Below are 13,610 nucleotides of genomic sequence, written 5' to 3' on the forward strand. Positions count from 1 at the left end.
GCCCAAATCCATCCTCCATTTGTTCTTCTTGGATTAATCACAGATTTAATAAGCTCAATCAAGGCTCATCATAATCCTTTACAGATCTGTAAAATATGATTGTAAGATGATATGATCAAAACTGAAAGGATCGAACTCCAGAACTTCGAACCAGATTCTCCTCCAGAAGCTGGCAACATGAGCAACAGTCTTTTTTCCAGGAAGGTAAGCCGCTGCACACCCCCCCCCTCCACCTGAATATTATATATGCCAACCCAGAAACTGCTCCACATTGGGAAAAGGGCAAACATCTGACTCTTAAAAAATATCAATTTACGGGGAGAAACAAGCTCAATGTTGAGAGACTATCTTTGCAGTCTCGATCATATGATATATAACCCTCCCCTTTACACCCTTCCTGGGGAAGGATGCAAGCATGAATAATCTGCTGGTAGAGATCACCTTGATCTTGAGTTATGGTATATTTTTTACCCAAAACCCTTCCACTCTTAGGGGTATTTACAGCCAGATGGCCCTTATAAAGATTAGGATTAATCCAAAACAGTCACACTGCACAGAGATGACAGACTGAGGAAATACTCCACTCAAGAAATAAGTGATATGTACTCTCAACATTGTTAAATCAGACAGGAAATCTTTTCAGATGGGTAACTGTTGGAATATCCTCTTCTGCTGTCCTCAACTTAAGTGCGTTCCAGTTAATGCTCACATAAAAAGAACAGCAAATAAGGCTACATGAAAATATATATTGTGACTCATTCAAATCAAACACAACCTGCACATACTCGATGGAATGAATGTCCTGATACAGGAGTAGGGCAGGAAGAGAATAAGTATTCAGTACAAAAGGTTGTCCACCCCCCCAGATAAAATACTACAGCGATGGCACACATTCTGTGTCTGCCTTCAAGGACATTTATTAGTGGGTAACTGTTGAGCAAAATCCCAAGCATTAAAACTAAACATCAAACAAACTGAAAGATGGTCAATGAAAACAATTCAAAAAGAAATTCTGCAGCACAGTGGTGCTAAACAAAACCCCACTCCTTTACTTGTCAACACAATAATGCTTACACCAAAAACCTACAGTACAAATATCCACAATGAAGATTGCTTTGAAGCAATTAATGGAAGTAGGCACACCCCCAGTGGGAGTGGCCTTTGACAACTGTATTTTCCTACGGACACTCAGTCACCTGACTGCAAAACAGTTATCATGACCACTATAAAGGGTTTGCTTAGCCAATGCAAAGCCAGCCATGGCTGTAAGCAATGTTTTTTTTTTAAAACTGACAGTGCATGTCCTGGGTGTGAAGGGTACTTAGATGTACTGCTTTCTGCTACTATAATGAAAAGGGAAACAACTGGACTTGTTTAATAACAATTCAGACACTTTCACACACAAAATGTGAGCTAGTACTTACTCACATTCAATCCTTGAGAAAGGCCAAAGCTGGTTCCCTACAAAAAGAGCATGAAACTCGAGACACTAAATAGAGATAATATACACACAAAGTAATAAGTCTTCCAACAGAAACTCTAGATGCCAAAATATAAAGGCCAAAAATGGGCACTTTCAATGATGGGGCACAGTTGCAAGCTGCACAGTCAACTTCCAAAACCTTTGCTGAAATCACATTAGACAAAAATGATGGATTACTGCTCAATAACGCAGTATTTTTTTGAATATTTTAAGGGTGCATTTCCAACAAGGCTTAAAACTCAGATATTCTAAAAGAAGTTATACCTATGTATGAGAGAGTGTAACCTCCAGTATGATTGTGTAAGTACACCTCTTGCATACTGTAACCTGCTTCTTTAAGGATCAAGTGGTAGTCAGTAAACATGAGACAACTGCTACAGTCTCAAGATGCCCACATCCACCAAGGTGGCTACAGTGAAATTAATAAATTGCATATCCATACTGTCCACTAATTGACTGGTGAGCTACAAAGGAATGTCTACTGGGGTTAGAAGGCTATTAAGGGTGCTTTATTGGGGAAGATTATGATGAACAGCACTAAATTCTACTAACTTTAATGTTTACAAAATACTGAATACTACTAAATCCCTAGGTATCGCCAACACTATGTCCAACTAGATGCCCTACGTGTGTTGGTGCACAAGGTATTTATTCTATATTGCTTCTTTACAGGGTACAGTTTTATGGACCGTTCTACAGGGAAAATGTGCTTTCTAGGTGTTTGCTACTATACAAGGCACTGCTAATCTATGCAAATGTGCAAAATTTATAGCAGCACAGAAGAGAAAGAAAACCAATGATCCCTTTGGCCAATAAAATGACTACACCAGGAATCCTTTTGTGCATTTCCCAACTCAAACGGACCAGGCAAACACTTCCTGCCATAAGATGAATAATCCCAGTCTTCCTAATTTAAAAACACAGTAGAATAGACCCACAAGTGCAATGCTACCACAAGCCAATTAAACAACTAGCTGAAAACCCCTTTGTGTCCACTGAGTGGCAGACAGCTACAGTTATCCCACTCCAAAAGGGGGGTTCACCTTGGATCCCAGGAACTACCGTTCCATCAGTCTGACAAGCCTGATCTGCAAAGGCATGGAACGCATTACCGTGGAACTTATAAACAAAGACACTGGCAACCTTCAAACACTGGACCCCACCCAGTTTGGATTAGTGAAGGGCCGATCTTGTCTCCTGAACCTGACTGACTTCTTCAAATAAGTCTCCAGAGCTGTGGACAAAGGTAAGGCAGTCCACACAGCCTATGTGGACCTCGACAAGGCCTTCAACACCATCCCCCAGTCTGGAATCATAGATAATCTTACTAAGCTGGGTATAAATCCCTATGTCACTCTATGGGCTGTCAACTGGCTTACTAATATAACCCATACTGTAAAAGTAGCCAACTCCAAATCCAGCTCCAGACAAGTGGAGTACCTCAGGGTTCAGTCCTGGGACCGCTCGTTTGGCATCTACTTCACTGAAGTACAGGCCAACACTAAGGGACTCTGGCTAACAAAGTTCGCAGATGACTGCAAATGGGAAGCCATTATTGAATCCCCAAATTACGTGGATATTCTACAAAAGGGCCTTACAGAAACAGATGCTTGGTGCCAGAGCCATGGGCTCAAGCTTAATGCCAAGAAATGTATAATTATCCCCTTGAGGAAAAACCAAGTACTCATGAATTACCACATAGGTGGCAATACACTAAACACCGAAAGTGTGATGAGAGATTTAGGGACACAGGTGGACAGTGGTTTCATCTTAGATAACCACATCGCCACAACAGTCAGGAAATCCTTCTATGTGGCACACCTCATCAGTAAGGGCTTTTCATCCAGAAAAAGAGAGGTCATTGTCCCACTGTACTCATCCCTCATTAGACCCATTATAGAGTACAACGCCCCATTTGGTATGTACCTCACAAGACATCTGCAACAGCTGAAAAGGCTCCAGAAATACGATACTAAACGTACCACAGGCCTAAAGCAGATCCCCTATATCGACTGTCTAAAAAAACTCCAGCTATGCTCTGTGGCATATCGTCTACTCAGAGGCGAGCTCTGCTTAACATACAAGGCCATGTCAAACCCTGAGCTGTTGGACATGCTCCACAAAGAAATCCCAATCCCTCAGAGCCACACGCTCTAGGGATCTATACCTTGTCATCACAATGAACAAAACATGCTGGAGGGTAGGTTCCTGACCGAGAGACTCCCCATACTCTGGAATAGACTGCCCATACATGTCAAGCAGAGCGCCTCCTTGGCGCTCTTCAAAAGGAACCTTGACGATTGGATGGGAGATAGGAAATTCACCCTGGAGATCACGTCAGTCGCCCTGCTAGACAGGGGTCCAGGGAAGAAATATCCAGGGAATTATTATGGCTAGGCTTGTATAGGCCCTAAGGCCGATGGCCTAGTACCAACCTATGAACCTTGCTGAAGCCAATTTCAAGATAGTTCTACAGCAGTAACAGTGTGAGGAAGAGAACATTTTTTACAAAACATTCAATGAAAGGCACATATAAAAGCAGAATACAGTAGCAATCACTACAAATAACTTAAGCAAATGCGATTTAGCAATCAAAGGTACTTAACGTTGCCTGGATGGCACTGGATACAAGCAAAACACATTGGGAATACAAGCTAGGACTACTGAGCTCTAGGAAAAAGAGCGGAAGACAGTATGTAGCAAAGGAGGTTTACTCAAAAGCAATACTGATTAGCTCGGTGGGCACTCAGTACCACGGATCTATGGAAAAAAATGGACATGAATACTACATAAAATAGCTTATGCAACAAACAGCAGCAATGAAAAAGGGGAGGGGGGAATTTGGAAATCAAATTACAAAAAGGGGAGGAGTCCAGAGAGACAGCTTTATAAAACCACCACAACAAAAGCATGGGAACATTGGGAAAATGTTTCAAGGAACAAGCTGGCAGGCTAGAGAGGCATCCAATCAAATAAAGTCAAAATTTGGAGCTCTTTCAGAAACTTCGGCTTAAAGGGGCACTATCGCATTTCTAAAATCAGTTGCTTGCTACAGACTTTGTTGACATTTTAGTGCAGTGTAAGTCACATGTTCACACAGAGGCAGGGTTTTCAGAGAAGCTTATTAGCATACTGATACTGCAGGTCAGATTTCACAAACTTCAGTGGGGGAGGGAGAATTTACAGCATGCCCTTTTGTATTTTCCTTCCCCCACCCACAGGCTATTAGATTAGTTGAGTGACTGATTTTGCATCAGCCAGAAAGTACAGTTTTGTACCTACCATAAATGTAGATGTTCGAGTGCTAATACAGCTGCAGTCATAACAGATGGGTTCTCCTGCCGTCAGGCAGGTCCTCGGTCGGCCGAATTCTAAAGTCTAGGTCCGGCATCGGTTGTCGTCGCTTCTTCCCTGACGTCAGTGTGACAGGGGTATAAAAGAACCAGCCGACACCATTTTCTTCAGTTTTTCTTGCCCCAGATGTCAGGTGCCCCCAGAAGGAAGGCAATACATAAATTTATGTAATAAAGCAATGCAATATAATCAAAATACAGTAGTTGCAAGCAAATACACCATAAATGAATACCCCAATCAGGTTGTATGAGGAGGTGTTAGCCAATAGGCCTGTCCCAAGGGGGGAAGGAGGGAGGGAAACCTGGACTGCAGCTGTATTAGCACTCGAACATCTACATTTATGGTAGGTACAAAACTGTACTATGTTCATCGTGCATACAGCTGCAGTCATAACAGATAGGTAGAATCCCAAAGCTAAGAAAGGTGTGGTAGGCACTAGGTGGAACTAGGAGGAGCCAGGATGCCCTGCAAGACTGCAGTGGCAAAGCCTGCTCTAGTTTTGGAGTATAATGGTAGGTGGTAGTGCTTGGAGAAGGTATGCACAGAACTCCAAGTGGTTGCTTCGAAAATATCTTTGTAGGAACTCCTCTGAGGAAAGCTGCAGAGTTAGCTGTGGCCCTTGTGGAGTGAGATCTGATGCCTGCAGGTACAGTTTTACCATGAAAAGAGTAAGAAAAGCGTATGCAGTGGGCTATCCATTTTGAGATTACCTGTTTGGAAATTGGCTTCCCTTGAGCTCCTATAGCATAGGACACAAAGAGTTGTTATGATTTTCTGAAAGTCTTTGTTCTGCCAGGATTCTGGCCCTTTTTCTCATTCCAGGCACAAAACAGTTTCCATTTTGCAGAGTAAGCTTTTCTAGTAGACGGCCTTCTGGCCTCCAAAATGACATCCTGCTTGGAGAGTAGGGTCTGTTGTGATGTTAAGGAATCTTCCATGCGGCCAGATTGAGTGTTTTCAGCTGACTGTGAAGAGTTTTGAAGCTGTGCTGAGTCAGAAGAGGAGGCATTAGAGGTAGGGTCCATGGTGGGGAATGCATCAGGCTCCTCAGGAGTGGGTACTAGTGCTGTCTTGGCCAGTCTGGAGCAATGAGAATCATCTTTGGTCTATCTGCTCTGGTTTTTAATAGAACTTTGGGCAGCAGAGGAAGAGGTGGAAAGGCATAAACTGTCATTGTTGTCCAACTGAAAAAGAGAGCGTCCACTCTCCAGGCCTGTGGATGAAAAGTCCTTGAGCAAAATTTTGTCAATTGGTGATTTTTGTGGGAGGCAGAGAGATCTATGTCTGGCCTTCTCCATGCTTGAATTATCTCTGTAAAAACTTGAGGATGCAACTTCCATTCATGTGGATCTGTCATATTTCTGCTTAGGTTGTCTGCCAGCGTGTTTTCCTTGCCTGGCAAGTACTGTGCTTGAAGTTCGATTTGTAATTCCAGAGCCATGTTCCAAAGTGACATGGCCAGCCTGCATAGGGGGTATGAATGGGTTGCTCCCTGTTTGTTTATGTACCACATTACTGTGGTGTCGTCTGTCCTTATCAATAGTTGACCTGGATGCAGAAGGTCTTTGAAAGCTATAATAGCATTTATTACTGCTAGCATTTCCTTTTGATTGATGTGAAGGTGCTTTTCTTTTTGGGACCATTTGCCCTGAATGCACCGATCTGTCATGAGCGCCCCCAGGCGTAGTCAGAGGCGTCTGTTGTGATGACTTGATTTGCTCGAGGCTTGCAGAATGGGAGACCTGTGTTTGTTTGGCATGCTTGAGCCCACCACAGAAATTCCTTTTGAAGACATGGAATTAGTGGTATTATTGTTTCCAAACTGTGGCTGTGTTGAGACCATAGGTTTTTCAGGTACCATTGAAGTTTCCCTCATATGCAGCTTTGCACATGGGATTAGTAGGATGCAAGATGCCATGAATCCCAGAGCCTGCAGGATTTTCCTTGCAGTCAGCCTGGTGAAATTTGCTAGTTTTCTGAAGTATTGAGTTAGTTGCCCCTGTTTCTCTGGCGTGAGGTAGGCCATCTGGGTGTTTGTGTCCAAGTTGGCACCCAGGAAAATTATTTTTTGAGAGGGTATTAGCCTTGATTTCTTTTTGTTGACTGTGTATATCCCAGAGAATTCAACAACATTATTACAAAAGCCAGATGTTTCAGAAGTATGTGCTTGCTGTCCGCTTGGATCAGGCAGTCATCCAAATATGAGTATATTTGTATCCCTTGAAGTCTGCAGTAGGCAATTACTGATGCCAGGCATTTCGTGAATACTCTGGGCGCAGTAGATAAGCTAAAGGGCAATGCAGAAAATTGATAATGGGTTTAACCTGCAAGAAATCTGAAGTATCTTCTGCAATTCTGTCTGATTGGGACATGCAGGTATGCCTCCTTGAGGTCCAATGTTACCAGCCAAGACTCCTTGCCCAGCATGGGAAGAAGCTGCTCTAATGTGAGCATCTTGAATTTTGGTACGAGTAAAAATGTGTTTAGGATGGATAGGTCCAAAATAGGTCTCCAATCTTTTCCCTTCCTTGGTACCAGGAATAGTCTGGAATAAAAACCTTGACCTTGTTTGTGAGTAGGTACCTCTTGAATAGCTTTCATGTCCATGAGATCTGAAATTTGTCCTTGTGCCTCTGCCCTTTGATTGTGTGGCAGGTTTGGCATGCCTCTCATTTTTGGAAGGGTGTGAAAATGGAATATGTAGCCTCTGTTTATAATGTCCAGGACCCATTTTATCTTTTGTGACAATATGCCAATTTTTCGAAAATAATGCCAGTTTTCTGCCTAAGGGTGCTGCCATTTGAGCCTTGCTTGGCATGCAAAGGGAAAAGTCATTGGACTTGCTTTCTGAATGGCTGCGAACTATCCTCACCACCTCTTTGTGTAGGAGCTTGCCATTGTCTGCCTCTAAACGATCCTTGAGATTGCCCTCTGCCCCTCGGGTGCCTGTATCTACCTCTTTGGGGTCTGTCCATGGCTGGAAAGGACCAATTTTTGAAAGGCCAATTTCTACTGAAACGTGGAGGTTGTACCTGTAGAAAATCTTTCACTGTTTGCATTGATTTAGCCTTTTCCTCCATTTTCTTTAATACCTCCTCAGCTTTAACACCAAATAATACATCCTTTTGTAGAGGGGCATCTAGTAATTTAGCTTTGACATGATCTGGTAAGGTTTGCTCCTAGAGCCAGGCATGTCTACATATGACTGATCCTGTAACGGCAGCTCTACATGAGGCCTCTAGAGCATCAAAACCACATTGCAAGGTATGTTTACCCACTTGTTCTGCACTATGCATCAAATCCTGCAACTCCTTCAAGTCTGGTTGTTGAGGTTGTGACATTTTGCTTCTCAACTGTGATAACAGAAACTGCTGGTACTTTAACATATGGAACTGGCAGTTTAATGCCCTCATGGTTAAGGTGGCCGAGGTGTATACCTTTTTTCCCCACCTTTCTAAAGATCTGGAATCTCTCTCGGAAGGTAATGGATTTTTAGCAGTGGAGGCCTTAATTCCCTTGGGACCCTGTGAGACAGTTTCTGGGTCAGCCGCATGGCATTTGCATAAAAATTGGTGTGAGTCAGGGACCCGGTAGTACCTGTCAGGCTTGAGTGGGCTGGAGGTAATGAGTCCGGGTTAAGGCAGGTCTCCGAATACACATCATCTAGTATGTCTAAGACAGGAGGTATAGCCAGAGGCCTGTGCTGAGCTAGCAAGAGAAAATCCCTAAGCCTTTTCTTGGAATCTGAGTACTCTTGGCCTTCCCAGTGGAAGTGTTCCCTTAAGGTATGCAAGGTTTCCCCAAATGAGTAATCCTCTGGGGGGGGGGGGACAGAGGGAATGGACTCCTCTGCATCAGAATCTTCAAAAGGGGAGTAAGAATGTTCCTGTTCATCAGAGTGCTCTGAAATAATGGAGGCCTGGTCAGAGGAGGGGGATTCTTCCTCCACTCTGGGCCTTTTGTCCGGGGGGAGTTGAGAACCCCTGATAAGAGTAATTAAATCCTCAGCCATTTTAAGCATCTGTTTTTTAGGCATGGGGCCTGGAGAAGGGCCCTGTGTAGCTTGTCTCTTAGAATGCATGGCTACTTTACACTTAGTGAAAGCCTTGATGGAAAAAGAAGAGGAAGGTCTGAAGACACCTTGAGAGGAGGCAGACATGTCTACATTTTGAGTTTCACCACCAAGAGTGGCTACGGTATCTGCAGTCGGGGTGTGGGCCGAGGAGCCTGCGACCTCGGGCACAGTAGACACCGCCAATGAAGTGTCGTCGGTAGGCAGGGGCTGCGTAGGCGCCTCGCTGAGAACCGGACCACCTGTAGTCGGCTTTGGTGTGGTGTCGGTAGAGGCCGCGGACCTCGTGTGTCAGTCCTTATCTTTGCGTTTTTTAGACAAAACTTGAGTTGGAGTATCCGACGACATAATGTAGTTACATTTTTTGCCAAAATAGTGCTGGGCGAACTCCGCCTGATGCTTAATTGTGCGTTTGTTGAATGTAGCACAAAAACGACAGACCGAGACGTCATGGTCTGGGCCTAAGCAAGGAATACAGAGGGAATGAAAATCCTTATGCGGTATTTGCTTCTCACATGAAATACAATTATTAACTTTGTCTGACATCGGTCTGAGGCAAGAAAAGTTTCCCCAATGGGGTACTTAGCTTTCAAGAAGACTTCGGTTGCAAAATTTTCGTAATTTCAGGAGCTGGCCGACCGGCACTTGCGAACTGCTTCTGCTTTGGGCACCGCACGGCAAGAAAGACTAAAGAAAATGGCGTCGGCTGGTTCTTTTATACCCCTGTCGCACTGACGTCAGGGAAGAAGGGACGACAACCGACGCCGGACCTAGACTTTGGAATTCGGACGACCGGCCTGACGGCAGGAGAACCCACCTGTTATGACTGCAGCTGTATGCACGATGAACATATGCTTTCTAATCTGTACACACACTCACACTCAGATCTGTAGCCTTTGCAGCAGTGAAATGATGTTCAGTATGTGCTTGTTTTTTTTCTAAAACTGATTATCCCAGCCTAAGCAACTGTGGTTTTTTTTTTTTGTTTGTTTTTGTTTCATGCTTGCTGTTACATGCTTTTCCCCCTTCGCTAATTATTTTTCATATTGTCAGCAGTAGTATTGCTTATTCGTGCATGTACTCATGCAGACATACATTTATAAGACAGTTTCCCTCATGTCACAAGACAGCATTGCTTTGGACAGTTGCATCTTTGAAACAAACCCACTGAGTTGCAAATGTCCTAATATTCTAGAAGAATAAAATCTTACAATGTTTAAATAAAAATACATGTCAACATTGAAACTGAATCTTGTTACGGAACTAAAAGTATTTTCCCATTAGTTGACACCCTTCAGGAATCACAAAGTAACTGTCTGTATAAAATACTGATTCCATCCAATTGAATTTATTTTCTTTTTTCTTCCCTGGACTGTGGTAAAATTCTTGGATCTTTCACTCATTTCCTGAATATTTGACTGCAAGAGAGTTGCACTGGTTAACACTTGAAATTTGAGACAAATGTAGTCTCTGCATTTCCGTATATTTTCCTATCTGTGTGCATAAGTGTGCATGCAAAATGTAATCTACGTTTATATTCAAGTGGCAGTAAAACCACAGTCTTGCAATGTCTTAATGACCGGCTTGCAATTCTAGGCATTATTGAATGTGTGTCAAATTTGTATGTGCTGGATATGTGATGAGTGTATTTTATTAAAACTTTGTATGTAGTGCACATAATGGTTTTAGTGGTATACTTCACTGTTAAAATTCTCATAGCTTTTCTCAAACCTGCCTCTTTTGTGACTCAGATGGCTGTGTTTTTTCAAATCTTTATTTTATTTTTATTTCATTAACAATATTTTGATGTACAATTGCAAATAAATGGCTGTGCTGATGCGACCACTTCCCCCAGATGGAAACAGATAATTTAAATAAATAAATGCATGTGGCGCGTCATTAGGTGTTTATCACATGTATTGCTTTGGTTGTTTAAAATGTATTCTCTGTATATGTTTATGTCTTTATAGATCCAAGTATATTTGTATGTCTACACAAACACGCACACAATGCATATACTATATATTATATATATATATATATATATATATATATCTATATACATACACACACACACACACACATATATATCTATATACATACACACACACGTGTGTGTGTGTATATGTACACACACATATATAGTGGCTATATACATATACACACTCTCATACACTGGCATGCAGGAGGTATTTTGACTAAGGTGACAGTATAACTTGCCTAACAGCATTTGTGTCACTGACCCTTTATTGCTAGTTTTACAACGAAGAGTTTTTTTCCATTTGTCATATGCCACTTGACAAGAGTATTAAAAGTGTGACTCAGACTACAGAAACTACAGACGCATATAAGCTTAACCAGCTTTATCTGTAAGGCCATGGAACGAATCAGCATGGACCCAATTAATAAGCATATAGGTAATCTCCAAACCCTTGATCCAACAGTTTGGTTTTGTCAAAGACAGGTCATGCCTGTTAAACCTGGTAGACTTCTTCAAAAACATCACCAGCACCATAAATGAAGGCAAATCTGTGCATACAACCTATGTTGAATTAGCAAAGGCCTTTGACACAGTCCCACATTCAAGCATCATTGATAAACTCTCCCAGTTAAATATCGACCCTTAGTTGTTAGGTGGGTTGTTAAATGGCTCACTGACAGATCACACTCAAAGTTTGGGACTTTACCTCAACCAGCAGACCCTTTAGCAGTGGGGTTCCACAGGGATCAATCAGTGCTGGACCCCTATTGTTTGGAATATACTTCTCTGAAGTTGAGGCCTGAACAGTGGGGCAGTGGCTGACTAAGTTTGTTGATGACTGCAAATGAGGTGCAATCATTGAATCTCCAAACAATGTCAATATACTTCAAGAGGGACTTGCACAGTAACCCGATGGATAGTCAAATGGCTCATGAATAGGACACATGAAATTGGGGGGGGGGCACCTTCACCAATAGGCTAGGCCTGTTACTAGTATTGTTCCACAGGACTTGGCACTTGGACCACTTCTGTTTGGAATACACTTCTCTGAAGTCATAGCAAATATGGAGCATCTTTGGGTGACCAAATCTGCATATGATTGAAGTTCGGTGCAATGACTGATTCCTCCAAAGATGTAGATACCCTTGAGGAGGGTCTGAGAGCAAAGTAACTGGTGCCAGAAATATGGCCTAATACTCAATGCCAAAAAATGCATATTTATACCCTTTAGGAAGAAGACCAACCCTGCAAATTGCAACATTGATAACACTTGCCTAAGAGTAGACCCAGTGGTAATGGACTTGATAACTCAGGTTGACAGTAACCTGAACTTTGATCATCATGTGTCCATGGTGGTGAGAAAACCTTCTATGTGGGGCAAGTTATAAGTTATGGCAGTGCGTCCAGATCTAAGGAGATCATAATCCCACTAAGCTTAGCCCTCATTAAACAAATATTCGAGTACACTGCACTCTTCAGCATGTACCTGACCAGCCATTTGCAACAACTATAGTGGCTACAGAGATTCCTCGTTAATAGAATACAGGGTGTAAATAACATGTCCTCTGTGGATCACCTCATACCCTTGTCCCTGCACTCAGTCTCCTACAGACTACTGAGGGGCAATCTATACCTAGCCTACAAGGCCTTCTCAGATCCAGCCCTGATGAATATGCCAAACATTCGCAAAACAAGCAGCACAACAATTACCCAATCTAAGGATATAAACCTTGTCTGTGACATAAGCAAAATATGTTGGAGGAACAGGTGTGTGCTTGAGGGATTACTCATTTTCTGGAAAGGACTCACCATTTATGTGAAACAGAGCTCGTCTTTAAACCTATTTAAATAACATTTGGACCAATGTATGGGAAATCATAAATTCACCCATGCGTATCACCTGTGGCCTTTATGGACAGCAGCAGCTTACAGATGTTTTCATAGATTAGTACTAGGCTAACTGCCCTCATGGACCATTTTGAGCCTAGCCAATTACCCCCTATGAGAATCAAACCCTGCACCTTGCGCTGCTAAGGTAAACACCTTAACCATTACACCACCCTGTGTTCTAAGGCACAGACATACAACAAAGCCTTTCTAGTCCTTGGGCTTAAAAAAGCTGTAGGGCCATTAGACTGGTAACTTGCAATGAGCATTTCTTCTAGTGATTTGCAAATACATGAAATTGCTTTCCTTACAAATTTGTGTAACAAGAACACATTGGAATCCAGAAATACATATAATAACCAAAATCAGCTATAGTAGAATGTAAGAAAAGGCAGGACACCAGTTAGCAATGAGCTTCTATTTAAATAAACTATACATTACTGGGTATGACACTGATGTATACAATGCATTTTATATAGCATTTGTCACGGACAGAAGTAGGTTAAAAAATAAGAGACACACCTAGGTACACAAGTTCCAGGATAAAAAAAAGTGCCCAATCCTCATATGTGCACTGGTTCCAGGACTGGAAAAACTGACAGTGTAGAATCTTCATGACACAGAAACATTCCAAAAGTGGGGTTAGGCCAGGTTCAGGGAGAGGATGTCCTTGTCCCATTGTAGAAGGAAGTAGCAGTCCACAAGAACTGATGAGCCAAAAAAGAGCCCTAAAGACGACAGAGTGGACTACTGAGGATAAGAAAGAAATTATGTATTGTTACTATTATGCAAGAAGTTCAGACTTTCCAGATAGAAGACAGTTAAAAAGATTG

At 42.4% G+C, this 13,610-nt stretch overlaps 1 protein-coding gene across 1 annotated transcript in view; it reads right to left on the minus strand.

The window, feature by feature from the left end:
- The window catches only part of ABCF1 (ATP binding cassette subfamily F member 1), a 1,329,408-nt gene that overhangs the window by 135,019 nt on the left and 1,180,779 nt on the right, over window positions 1–13,610 (minus strand). The gene's annotated exons all lie outside the window — the stretch shown is intronic.

Source organism: Protopterus annectens, chromosome 9.part0 (genome assembly GCF_019279795.1).
Source record: "Protopterus annectens isolate FY-2018-M chromosome 9.part0, PAN1.0, whole genome shotgun sequence".
NCBI classification, from domain to species: Eukaryota; Metazoa; Chordata; order Ceratodontiformes; family Protopteridae; genus Protopterus; species Protopterus annectens.